The sequence below is a fragment of the Musca autumnalis genome, unplaced genomic scaffold, assembly GCF_047663935.1.
Source record: "Musca autumnalis isolate F117 unplaced genomic scaffold, ASM4766393v1 scaffold_2, whole genome shotgun sequence".
In the NCBI taxonomy this organism is placed as follows: Eukaryota; Metazoa; Arthropoda; class Insecta; order Diptera; family Muscidae; genus Musca; species Musca autumnalis.
This window is the reverse complement of record NW_027411755.1, coordinates 203,972,325-203,985,951: the sequence shown is the minus strand read 5'-3', so window position 1 is coordinate 203,985,951 and position 13,627 is coordinate 203,972,325. Positions and strand designations below refer to the sequence as shown.

Genomic DNA, 13,627 nt, shown 5'->3' with positions numbered 1-13,627 from the left:
ATGCACAACATCCCGCCAACCAGTCAGTTGTTGTAGAAATATTGGAGCCGGTGTATTATGCAATTGTCGTGTTATTATCAGTGCAACATTTTTCTTCTTCTCCACCACCATCATCATCATCGGTGGTTTTCATGTGGTGGTACACAACATAAAAGTGTCTGCTTTTTCTTTTACATTGCATCCATGGATGAGTGAATAAATAATTACCTCTTACTTTTTTCCACTCTCTTAATCCCGAGTTACATTTTTTTCTTATTTTTGATTTTGCATTCACCATGAATCGAACTGCTGCTTCTTTATGCAATGGAGTCACTGGAACAATGATCTTTTTAATGCAAGTGATGGTGATCAGCGTGAGGGGTTATTATCTTTTATGTTGGTGGTGCCACAGTCGAGACTATAAAATCCCATAAAATATTTGGGTCAGTAGGTGCAAGTGAATGTGTTATAAATTAACTGAAGCAAGGACATGTGAAATAAGTATATGCATGTGTAGCAAATGTTACACACATACATATGAATGTATGTAAATGTACCTATACGTACACATACATATATGTGCAATTATTTTTTGTTGGATATTTCAGAAATGAGGGTGATGTAGGGGTTAAAACATTACTAAGAACCCTTCTGATCAATTTAGCATGGCAAAGTTCAAGATTTATCTTTATTCCTTCCTTAGCTCAATTGGACAACACCTAGCTTCCCATTGCATCGCCTGGTAGGCTTCCTTAAATATCAATATCGAAGATACAAACTTTAGTCTAGTGCGAACAATTTAGAGAAACACGAAGAATTGTACTGTACCGCGTAACATCCCATCGACCAGATCAAATTTTCGCAGACGACGGGGAATATATTTGGCACTACATAGTATGAAATGAGTACCTCCCTCACAGGAGTTCATAAATTCTCGCTGAATGAAAGCACCTACCACCTATCTCTCAGTGCTCTTAACACCGGGGTGAAGGTCATGCGTCTACCAACGCACCCACACCGAAGTTCGAGTACCAATTCGCTCACACACATTTGCACGATATCACCTCGTTTATAAATAGGGGAACCAATCTAAGACTTCTGCCTTTCCGGTTCACCCGGTTGATATGCAACTCCAGATTCGAGACGAAACCCCACCCGCGATCTGGGTTTAAACCACATATAATATGAAACTTCCACAAGTGGCGCACACCAACTGCCAGACTAGGTTAGAGAAAAGAGCCTTTGCACAAACTTTTTCGCCAAAACTACTACCAGTTGAACTTCCGCTTCAGAGATCTACCCAACGCTTCTAGTGTTCGGGTATCAGAAATGATGTTCCGAGACATCATCACTGCTGCAGCCGCTCGCCATATATCTCTTGGTAGAATACCCGAAGTTAGACCAAATTTCCCAGCATAGGCGACGTGATTAGCAAATGTGCGCGATGAGCTTCGTCGTACCAACCCCAGTGACCGCACAATCAGGGAACTGACATTGGAAGTTAACAGGCTTGTCAGTAAGCATAAGCGGAACAAGTTGCTGCATTGGAGCCGGAATAAGTGAAATATGGGCAACGGCTATGTCACTCTTGAACCCTATAAAGAAGGAAGATGAGAACTCAATCAGGTTTTACGACGTTACGCTGACTGATTCGAAGAGGTGCGCAAGTTATTTCAATTAACATTTTATCGTGCACCGGGAGTAACATGGCGTAGAGAAGAGAACTATGTCGCATTAGATCTCTTCCTGCCGAGGACGCAACACCACAATTTACAATAGCTGATGTTGCGAATGTGATCAGGAACGCTAACTCAACAAAAGCATTGGGGCCTGATGAAATCTGCATGGTAATGCTGAAACGGCTGGATGAGCAGAGAGTCGAGTATCTCACTAAATATCTTAACCTGTCGCTAGCCATCCACATCATTCCTGAAGTCTGGAATATGGGCAGGGTGGTTCCGCTACTGAAGTCAGGTAAGGATACCAGCAAAGTTGAATCGTACAGCCCGTTTTCGCTTTTGTCATCCGTAGCAAAGACCCTTGAGACTTTAGGCCTTTAGGTGGAATTTAGGAACAAGAAGTCCAAACCCCGTAGAATGAAACGGGAGTTCCTCAAGGTGGGGTAGTATCTCCGGAACTGTTTAACCTCTTACTTACTTACTTAGTTGGCCCATTACAGAACATTTGTTCCATAGACCGAACTAAGAAAAGATCTCCATTTGTATAGTGTTATTTTTGTTTGACGAGATGTGGCTTTTTTAAATTGCTTACTTAGACCATGTTGGCCAATACAATTCTTCTTCTTGTTTCACAACTGATGTTGTTTGTTGTGTTTATGGCAGTGCCGAGGTAGACGAAGTCTTTAACTACCTCAAAATTGTAGGTACCAACTTCCACAGTTGGTCCGAGCTCTATGGACGCTTTGCGTGTCGACACCATAAATTTGGTCTTTTCGCCGTTTACCGCCAGACCCACTTTCGCAGATTCTGCTTCGATCTTCATAAAGGTATCAGTTACTTCCTTTACTGATCGTCCCATGATGTCTATGTCATCAGCATAGGCAAGTAACATGTGGCTATTGGTGTAAATTGTGCCATTTCTTTTGACATTTGCATCTCGTATTACCTTTTCCAGCAAAATGTTGAATAGGTCACACGAAAGGCTGTCTCCTTGTCTGAAACCTCTTTTGGTACTGAACTGTTCGGAGAGGTTCTTTCCAATTTTAACTGAGGACCTAGTATCAGTTAAAGTCATCTTACAAAGCCGGATGAGCTTTGCGGGGATACCAAATTCAGACATTGCGTGGAATACCTTTGATCGGAGGGGATTGTCGAATGCTGCTTTATAATCGACAAATAGGTGAAATGTGTCGATCTGCATCTCTTGGGTCTTCTCTAGGATTTGCCGCAGGGTAAATATCTGGTCAATGGTGGACTTGCCAGGTCTAAAGCCACATTGGTATGGTCCAATTATTTCGTTGACCATTGGCTTTAGTCGTTCGCACAATATCCCTGACACTATCTTCTAGGCAATAGGGAGAAGACTTATGCCCCTATAGTTGGAGCATACAGTCTTATCTCCTTTCTTGTGGACGGGACATAGGATGCTCAGGTTCCAATCGTCGGGTACGCGTTCTTCCTGCCAGATGGTGCTAACTAGCTGATGCATACACCTTATCAGCGCGTCGCCTCCGGTTTTAAACAGCTCGGCTGGTAAGCCATCGGCTCCTGCTGCTTTAGTATTCTTCAGCCGGTTGATTGCTGTTTTTACCTCATTTTGGCCGGGCGGTATACATTCTATACCATCTTCTGGGATTGGATCTGTGGTATCATCGTCTTCGCTACTATTGGATACCAGCAGATTGGAGAAATGTTCCTTCCATATCCTGAGCACGCTATCTGTATCTGTTACCAGATTACCTTGCTGGTCTCTACAGGAGGATGTGCCTGTACCAAAGCCATCTGTTTGATGTTACACTCTTTGGTAGAATTTTCGGACTTCATTCTGGCTCCTGTACATCTCGATTTTTTCACACTCCCGCTTTTCCATTTCTCTCTTTTTCTTGCGGAAAAGACGTTTCTCTTCTCTCCTTTTCTCCCGATATCTCTCGCGCGCTACGCGTTGCTACTGATTGTAAAGTAGCTCTATATGCCGCATTTTTCTCTTCGGTAGCAGCACGACACTCCTGATCATACCATGAATTCCTTTGTGGAGGCCTCTGGAATCCAAGTATGGCTTCTGCGGCTGTTTGCATGGATTGGGCAATATTTTGCCATTGTGTTGTTATGTTATCGGGACAAGGAGTGCTCGCGTTAAGCAATTGGGCTATTTGAGTGGAATATACTGTGGCTATCTGTTGTGTTTGCAGCCTATCGATGTCCAACTTCCGCGTTGTGTCTGTTCGTGCTTTATTTGCAACGTTTAGACGGGTACGTACCTTTGCTGCAACAAGGTAGTGGTCCGAATCAATGCTTGCGCCTCGGAACGATCGTACATCCAAAACGCTGGATGAATGTCTTCCATCTATCACAACATGATCAATTTGATTACTTGTTCTTTGATCTGGAGACAGCCAGGTGCCCTTATGAATATCGAGATGATTAAATCTGGTACTGCTAACTACCATGTTTTTTGCAGCTGCAAAGTCTATCAGTCTCATACCATTGTCAGATGTTTTCACTGTGGAGACTGAATTTCCCGACTGTTAGGCCAAAGATATTCTCCTTTCCAATTTTGGCATTAAAATCGCCTAGAATGATTTTAATGTCATGGGCAGGGCAACGATCATATGTTTCTTCTAAGCGCTCGTAAAATATATCTTTGGTCTGTTCGTCCTTTTCTTCAGTGGGAGCATGAGCGCAAATAAAGCTGATGTTGAAGAATTTAGCTTTTATTCGAATTGCAGCAAGTCTTTCATTCACTGGGGTGAAGCTGGATACCAGATGTTGTAGTCTCCGACTAACTACGAATCCGCAACCAAACTCATGCTTTACGTCATGGCAGCTATAATACAGTGCGTCACCTTTAGGTGTTGTTGTGGCGCCTTTCCCGTTCCATCGTATTTCCTGTATGGCAGTAATATCGGCCTTGTACTTTTCAAGTACGTCTGCCAATGCGAAGACTGCACCTTCTCTATAAAGAGTGCGGACATTCCAGGTGCAGATTCGCAGATCATGGTCCTTAAAACGTTTGCGGGGTTCGTCAACTTTAGAGGGGTTTGTTTTTCTTTTCTTTTGTTTCTTCATAGTAGGATGTTTTTTCTAGGGGAGGGTTACTAACCCGATGCCCAAACCCAAGTTTTTTACGTTCTTATGGGTGAACGCGCGGCACATGTTAGCTCACTACCTTTAACGGGTGTTAAAGGCAGTTCCCCAGGTGACACCACGGGGAGGTCAGTGTCCACTTGAGATGAAAGAGGGACCAAGATAAATCCTGGGCTTTGCCATGTTAAAGCCGGTCAAGACCGTTGCTTGGTATCATTCATCCCCTACGTCACCCACTGTTTAACCTCTACCTCTCCTGTATTCCGCTCCCTCCAGACGGCATTGAAATCGTAACGTATACGGACGATTGCACGATCTTGGCGTCGGGTACCTTTACTGATGTCATTTGAGCATTGAGTTGAATGTCATGGTCGATGGTAGCAGAAATACGACGAGGAACAAAGTCCTCATGTTCCTAGCCTGTAGCACCTAGCGATAGGTCGGTGCAAAGCGATGGAAAAAATTCAAACCTGTCTGAATGCCGCCCTAAGAACTGCAACAGGGTGCCTCCTAATGTTTTCAGTGGACAATCTACATGAGAAAACAATGATTATTCCAGTATTTCGATGCAGTCCTTGCTCGCGTGTTACCGTGTGTGCAGGTTTAAATAACAGGCAGTCGCAGATGCAATAAACAATTATCGTTTGAGTGTGGTCCTCGGAGAACATCCCCCATCTATCGCAGATGAGTAGTGTCAGCTGTCTCTACAAACCAGAGTAGTTTTGGCACAACTACGCACGGGATGGTGCAGCCGTCTCAATTCCTATAGGGTAAGGATCGATGACACTGTGCAAAACATCTGCCCAGCATATGGCAGAATCCATCCAGAAATCCATTTGTCACCGTCCCTCCTCCTAGTATTCCACCTATCAACAGCACGCTCCCGAAGAATTTGGGCTGCGCGACCTAACATCACCATCAGCCAGATCAGGGGACCCGAAGTATGGCGAAAAATAGCACCTGCATTGCATCCGTAGACACAGGCCGAAATGCTAACATGTCGACCCATTTCCACGACAGGAACTTTTTCCGAACCAGAGCAGACTCAGCGTGGCATATTATTTATGTGCTCCATACGTGATATTTATGGCACGTACAAAGCGTCTGCTCAAACACAAGTCATTCTGCAAATTCATCATGATGATCGAACTAAATAGACCACAGATAGATCAACTTGACAATCCGCTGATACGACAGGAGAATCGGACGTACCTTGGCTATATAGGTGTACCATATGTCAAGCACGTAACAAACAGCCCATCAGTATAGCGCAAACAGAGTGTCTGCTCAAACACCAGTCAGTCTGGAAAACTATACTGACCATACCAGCAACTGCTGGGGAAGGGTGTTGTTGTGAAATGTTGAATTGTCCGAAGTTAACCTCTCGACAGACCTAATCCAGCATGACTCTTCAGCTAAGGAATCCTCTGGATCAGCAATTGAAATAGGTCGTCCCCGACCTACTAAAATTCTGAAGACTAATCAGTATAGCTTAGAGATACAAAGTAGGGTACTCCTCGACCAAATTGACAGTCTACTTCCAGAAGAACAGAATCGAAACATACCCCCGAGGATCATGGTTCACAACTTGATCGTAACTGATGAAGAGCTGGACACTACGGTGATCCATAGTATACTTACTAGACGCGAGTAAAATAGACGAAGAGAGTATGGACTCAGATGTCCAACTGGAAGCAAGCCCATTTCCAGCTGACCCTATATCGGCACATGTCGGTAAAAGCCTTGTCTCATCGTTGACTGATGATGAGGAATCCAAGAAGGCTCCAATAAGAACGTGCTCAATATACTGAGGCACGACTTTTCGGATGGCTTTGTGCATCCTTCCACTCATGCTATCGATACCTGGCGATTTTCTACTTCTAACCAGGCACATATTATCACACTACCGACAATCCATGTCTCTCTTTTTCCAGCGGAAGAAAACTCCGCTCTCTCACAGTTTTCTCCACATCTCTCAGGTGCGGTAAGCGTTGCTACTGATTGCAGAATAGCCCTATATGTCGCATTTATATCTTCGGTAGCAGATCGATATGACCTACCAGATGCCGTTATACATCGTTGCAACCATACCGTCGAACCCTGATGATTTTTTTACTCCCAATCTGGCAGATACTGTCACAATTCAGATTCTCTCTCTCTCTCATGCTAAATGTCGACATTGATTGCAGTCTCTGCAATGCAGAATAGTCAGATATGTCGCATTTTCTCTTCGCTAACAGATCGACACTCCTCTGGTCATACCAGATGGATTTTGCGGCTGTTTGCATGGAGTGGGCAATACTTCGCCATTTTATATCATTATCGGAATTAAGCAATTGGACAAGTTGAGTGGAATTGAAGCCTTTCGATATCCAACTTCCGTGTCTGTCCGTACTTGACTTAATACGAGGTCATACCTTCACTGCAACGAGGCAAAAATCTAAGTTGATATTTGCCCCTTGAATCGATCGTACATCCAAAACGCTCGATCAAAGAGTGATCAATATAGTTTCTTGATGTGGTGACATCCAGCTTATGAATACAGAGCCGAGGTCTTATGAATATAGAGATGCCTAAATCTAGTGCTGCCAGATGTTTTTGTCTCCTCGAAATATATTAGATGTTTCTTTGTGAAGACTGAATTTCCAGACTGTTGGGTCAAAGATATTCTCACTTCCAATTTCGACATTTAAACCACCAAGAAAAAAGTTGATGGCGTGGGTAGGGTTCCGGTCATATGTGTTTTCTAAGGGCTCTTAGAATATATTGTTGGTACGGTTTCTGTCGCCATAGTACATTGCATTTGTCGACATCTTCCTCAGTTATTCTCCCATTTCCTCTCGAGCTTGCTCCTCCTCGTTTGTTATTATCGATCTTATTTCGTTCGTTTTGTAGACGACTCAAATCGGAAGATCATCGAAATGAAACAGCATTTTAGGCACGGCATTGCAGTAAGTATGAAAAGGTCATTGGTAACAGTTTTTGAACCCTACCATGGAAGCATTGTACTTTGGGATTGCTTTCAGGGCTTAAAAAGAAGGCTATATCAACAAAACAAAACAGAGGTAAAAGAAAGTTGGCGCCAAAAAGTCAGCGAGGCCAGTTCGGTCCAGGTGACTATCTACAACTGTCCCTTTTACTCTGCCGGTTGCTGACATGTAATGTGCCTTTATTAGGGCTTAAGCACCGCTGACAAATGTTGTCGTGTCTTACCGGAGTTTCAAAACCGCAACCTTAAATGTGTAAGACGAGTAATGTACCACAGAGGCTCCCCGGTAATTTACCACCTAACGCACTGCACTGATTTTCGAATTTTACATCTCAAACAAGTCTTATTTTATAACAACACACCCTTTCTGTAAATCTGCTAGCCGACCTTTCGCCACACAAATGCTTCATCATCTTGGCCTCTTCAACAGGTCATGGCGTGAAATAAATTCCATTAATTTTTTTAATGCAATTATGAGTTGTTAAGAAAACACTTAAACAATATTCAAATTAAATTACAAATCTAATGATAATTTTGAATGCGGTTCAATAAAAATAATGAACGAAAAAAAAACTCAAAACTTCATTGCAACAATTAGCAGTAACACAATTACACAGCGTGTTGAGTTGTTGATAATCCTCAGCACAAATATTACTAGATCCAATGAAAATGTTAAGAAGTGGATGATGGATGATGATCACTGGGAATGGGGTGGGTGAATCACAAAAATAAAAAAAAACCTTTTAAAACTCAAGAGAGGTTATAAATAATCAAAACAAACCAAAACAATTCGATGTTGTGGTTTTGAGCTCATGATGATGACGATGCTGTATCAAGGTTTTAATTAAAGAAGAAAAAAATGCCAACAAATCATGATCCATGTTCCGTCAGCCGCAACACCCTTCATCTTCGCGTTCTTCATTATTTATTTTGGAATTTGCACTTGCAAGAGGAGATGTATGGATGTACGTAATGTGCTTACAAAGTATAATTCGAGTTATACATCATGTTTTTTGTTTGCTGCTTGGTTAATTTCGGCAAAAAAAACGAAATTAAACTTGTTTTTGTTTTTTACCGGCCGCTACCAAAAATGTTAAACGATTCCTTATCCACATAGGGGGTATGATAAAGCAGGAAATAACTTGTGCAAGGTCAGTTACTTTTTTGCTGAGGAATGATGATAATTTGTAAAAATGTATATTTTAATGGCTCAAGGAATTATAGCTTTCTCAATCATGAGAAAACTCTGAAACTTTGAAAATAAAACAAAATACGAGAACACTAAATGAACAAGTAACAAGTGAGGTACTCAATACGGGAATGATGGCTCAGTAAACTGAGGAAATTTTTTCTATAGAAAAAAACCATCCTCAGTAAACTGAGGAAATTTTTCTATAGAAAAAACCATCCTCAGTAAACTGAGGAAATTTATTTCTATAGAAAAACCATCCTCAGTGAACTGAGGAAATTTATTTCTATAGAAAAACCATCCTCAGTGAACTGAGGAAATTGTTTCTATAGAAAAACCATCCTCAGTAAACTAAGATAATTTTTCTATAGAAAAACCATCCTCAGTAAACTGTGGAAATTTTTTCTATAGAAAAAACCATCCTCAGTAAACTGTGGAAATTTTTTCTATAGAAAAAACCATCCTCAGTAAACTGAGGAAATTTTTTCTATTGAAGAAACCATCCTCAGTAAACTGAGGAAATTTTTTCTATAGAAAAAAATCCTCAGTAAACTGAGGAAATTTTTTCTATAGAAAAAGCCATCCTCAGTAAACTGAGGAAATTTGTTCTATAGAAAAAACCATCCTCAGTAAACTGAGGAAATTTGTTCTATAGAAAAAACCATCCTCAGTAAACTGAGGAAATTTGTTCTATAGAAAAAACCATCCTCAGTAAACTGAGAAAATTTGTTCTATAGAAAAAACCATCCTCAGTAAACTGAGCAATTTTTTTCTATAGAAAAAACCATGCTCGGTAAACTGAGGAAATTGTTTCTATAAAAACACAATCCTCAGTAAACTGAGGAAATTTTTTCTATAGAAAAAAACCATCCTCAGTAAACTGAGGAAATTTTTTCTATAGAAAAAAACCATCCTCAGTAAACTGAGGAAATTTTTTCTATAGAAAAAAACCATCCTCAGTAAACTGAGGAAATTTTTTCTATAGAAAAAACCATCCTCAGTAAACTGAGGAAATTTTTTCTATAGAAAAAACCATCCTCAGTAAACTGAGGAAATTTTTTCTATAGAAAAAACCATCCTCAGTAAACTGAGGAAATTTTTTCTATAGAAAAAACCATCCTCAGTAAACTGAGGAAATTTTTTCTATAGAAAAAACCATCCTCAGTAAACTGAGGAAATTTTTTCTATAGAAAAAACCATCCTCAGTAAACTGAGGAAATTTTTTCTATAGAAAAAACCATCCTCAGTAAACTGAGGAAATTTTTTCTATACGAAAAAACCATCCTCAGTAAACTGAGAAAATTTGTTCTATAGAAAAAACCATCCTCAGTAAACTGAGGAAATTTTTTCTATACGAAAAAACCATCCTCAGTAAACTGTGGAAATTTGTCTATACGAAAAAACCATCCTCAGTAAACTGAGGAAATTTTTTCTATACGAAAAAACCATCTTCAGTAAACTGAGGAAATTTTTTCTATACGAAAAAACCATCCTCAGTAAACTGAGGAAATTTTTTCTATACGAAAAAACCATCCTCAGTAAACTGAGGAAATTTTTTCTATACGAAAAAACCATCCTCAGTAAACTGAGGAAATTTTTTCTATACGAAAAAACCATCCTCAGTAAACTGAGGAAATTTTTTCTATACGAAAAAACCATCCTCAGTAAACTGAGGAAATTTTTTCTATACGAAAAAACCATCCTCAGTAAACTGAGGAAATTTTTTCTATACGAAAAAACCATCCTCAGTAAACTGAGGAAATTTTTTCTATACGAAAAAACCATCCTCAGTAAACTGAGGAAATTTTTTCTATACGAAAAAACCATCCTCAGTAAACTGAGGAAATTTTTTCTATACGAAAAAACCATCCTCAGTAAACTGAGGAAATTTTTTCTATACGAAAAAACCATCCTCAGTAAACTGAGGAAATTTTTTCTATACGAAAAAACCATCCTCAGTAAACTGAGGAAATTTTTTCTATACGAAAAAACCATCCTCAGTAAACTGAGGAAATTTTTTCTATACGAAAAAACCATCCTCAGTAAACTGAGGAAATTTTTTCTATACGAAAAAACCATCCTCAGTAAACTGAGGAAATTTTTTCTATACGAAAAAACCATCCTCAGTAAACTGAGGAAATTTTTTCTATACGAAAAAACCATCCTCAGTAAACTGAGGAAATTTTTTCTATACGAAAAAACCATCCTCAGTAAACTGAGGAAATTTTTTCTATACGAAAAAACCATCCTCAGTAAACTGAGGAAATTTTTTCTATACGAAAAAACCATCCTCAGTAAACTGAGGAAATTTTTTCTATACGAAAAAACCATCCTCAGTAAACTGAGGAAATTTTTTCTATACAGAAAAACCATCCTCAGTAAACTGAGGAAATTTTTTCTATACGAAAAAACCATCCTCAGTAAACTGAGGAAATTTTTTCTATACGAAAAAACCATCCTCAGTAAACTGAGGAAATTTTTTCTATACGAAAAAACCATCCTCAGTAAACTGAGGAAATTTTTTCTATACGAAAAAACCATCCTCAGTAAACTGAGGAAATTTTTTCTATACGAAAAAACCATCCTCAGTAAACTGAGGAAATTTTTTCTATACGAAAAAACCATCCTCAGTAAACTGAGGAAATTTTTTCTATACGAAAAAACCATCCTCAGTAAACTGAGGAAATTTTTTCTATACGAAAAAACCATCCTCAGTAAACTGAGGAAATTTTTTCTATACGAAAAACCATCCTCAGTAAACTGAGGAAATTTTTTCTATAGAAAAAAACCGCCCTCAGTTTTCTGTATTTTAATTTGTATTTTTCTTGTTATCTCAAAAATATTATTTATGGCAATACCGCGGTATTAGGTATGAATGACAAATTTTCCATTGCCTTCTTTGAATTTATGTTATAGACAATCCTGTTGCCATGATGTAACCAAAGACAAATTAATTTACAATTTAGTTGCCACATGGAACATCAATCTTTTCATTTGATAAAAATCACGAAACAACTGTTCCGAAATTTATCAACATCCATTAAGTTAGATCTTCATAGATTGGTTTGAAAACCAACAGCAACAGCAGCAAGTGTAGTCAAAATGCATTCCAATAAAGATTACAGCAAAATAGCAACAATATTATTTAAAAAAATCAATTTAACATTTCTTGGTGTGGCATTAATAAATTAACCATTTGAATAATAGAACGAATTTGCCAACCATGATTAATTGTTCAATTTATAACACCGAATACCATCACATTTACATTTGTATGTATTGGGATGTGGATGTAGTCAATGGCTTAAGTCCCGTTTAGTGGCACCTCTAGGATCAGGCTGAAATTTTTACCATAGGTAGTCCTTGGGACCCTAATCACAACGATATATACATTTTCCGGGGAAATTCATATTTCCCAGCTTAAAAAATAAAAATACTTGGATTTCGTTGCACTAGTTGTGTAGGGTATTTCACATGTCTATTTCAACCAACCCACACAGCATTCTGTAATTGGTTTTCAATACTGACATATCTTTTATAATCACACGATTTTTTCTTGAATCTTCCATAAAAAAATATTACAACATCGCAAAAGAAACACCAAAAAAAATCCAAATGGCGAAAGAGGACAATAAGAATTGCAGGTGTATCAAAAAACGACAGTATACAACGTTACGTTGTGGGTGGTTGAATTTTATATTTTTGCTTCAAGAAAAATCCAAAATTACTACAAAGCAAATTTTCAATGAATGAATGAACAACACCAACAATAATAACAACATAATATCTCTGTCATAAATAATAACACCCAGTCAGCATTGTTGATTCGGTTTTCCGTCCGTCTATTGGATTAGCTTGTTCATGCTGTTTAAGTCAGTTTGGCTACAAGAAATGGTTGAAGTCCACCTCCAACCTAATCACATCTGGGGTCAAGATGCAGATTACCATGAAAAATTTAAACAAGGCGTAACAATGGGTTAATTATAAATTCCGATATGAGAGGAGAAGTTAAAAAATTTTGTTGTACAAAAAAAATTTTGCATATCTGGATTGGAAATCATTGTGGTTTCGGAAATGCGATTCTGGAACATTATTTTGTACAGTTTATTTGTGCATTACAGGGAGTTTTTAGGCGCGGATTTTTTACAAATATTTTTTCGTCACTATATATAAACCTAGATCTTTTAAGAATATTTTTTTAACCACAATCTATAGGCGTGGATTTTTTAAGAATATTTTTTTAACAACAATATAGGCCTGGATTTTTTAAGAATATTTTTTAATCACAATCTATAGGCGTGGATTTTTTAAGAATATTTTTTTTAACCACAATCTATAGGCGTGGATTTTTTAAGAATATTTTTTTAACCACAATCTATAGGCGTGGATTTTTTAAGAATATTTTTTTAACCACAATCTATAGGCGTGGTTTTTTTAAGAATATTTTTTTAACCACAATCTATAGGCGTGGATTTTTTAAGAATATTTTTTTAACCACAATCTATAGGCGTGGATTTTTAAGAAAACGTGTTTAACCACAATCTATAGGCGTGGTTTTTTAAAGAATATTTTTTTAACCACAATCCATAGGTGTGGATTTTTAAGAATATTTTTTTAACCACAATCTATAGGCGTGGATTTTTTAAGAATATTTTTTAACCACAATCTATAGGCGTGGATTTTTTAAGAATATTTTTTTAACCACAA

General features: G+C 38.5%; 1 protein-coding gene across 1 annotated transcript in view; it reads left to right on the top strand.

Moving 5' to 3' along the window:
• Window positions 1–13,627, top strand: part of LOC141395156 (uncharacterized) — a 57,814-nt gene that overhangs the window by 31,374 nt on the left and 12,813 nt on the right. The gene's annotated exons all lie outside the window — the stretch shown is intronic.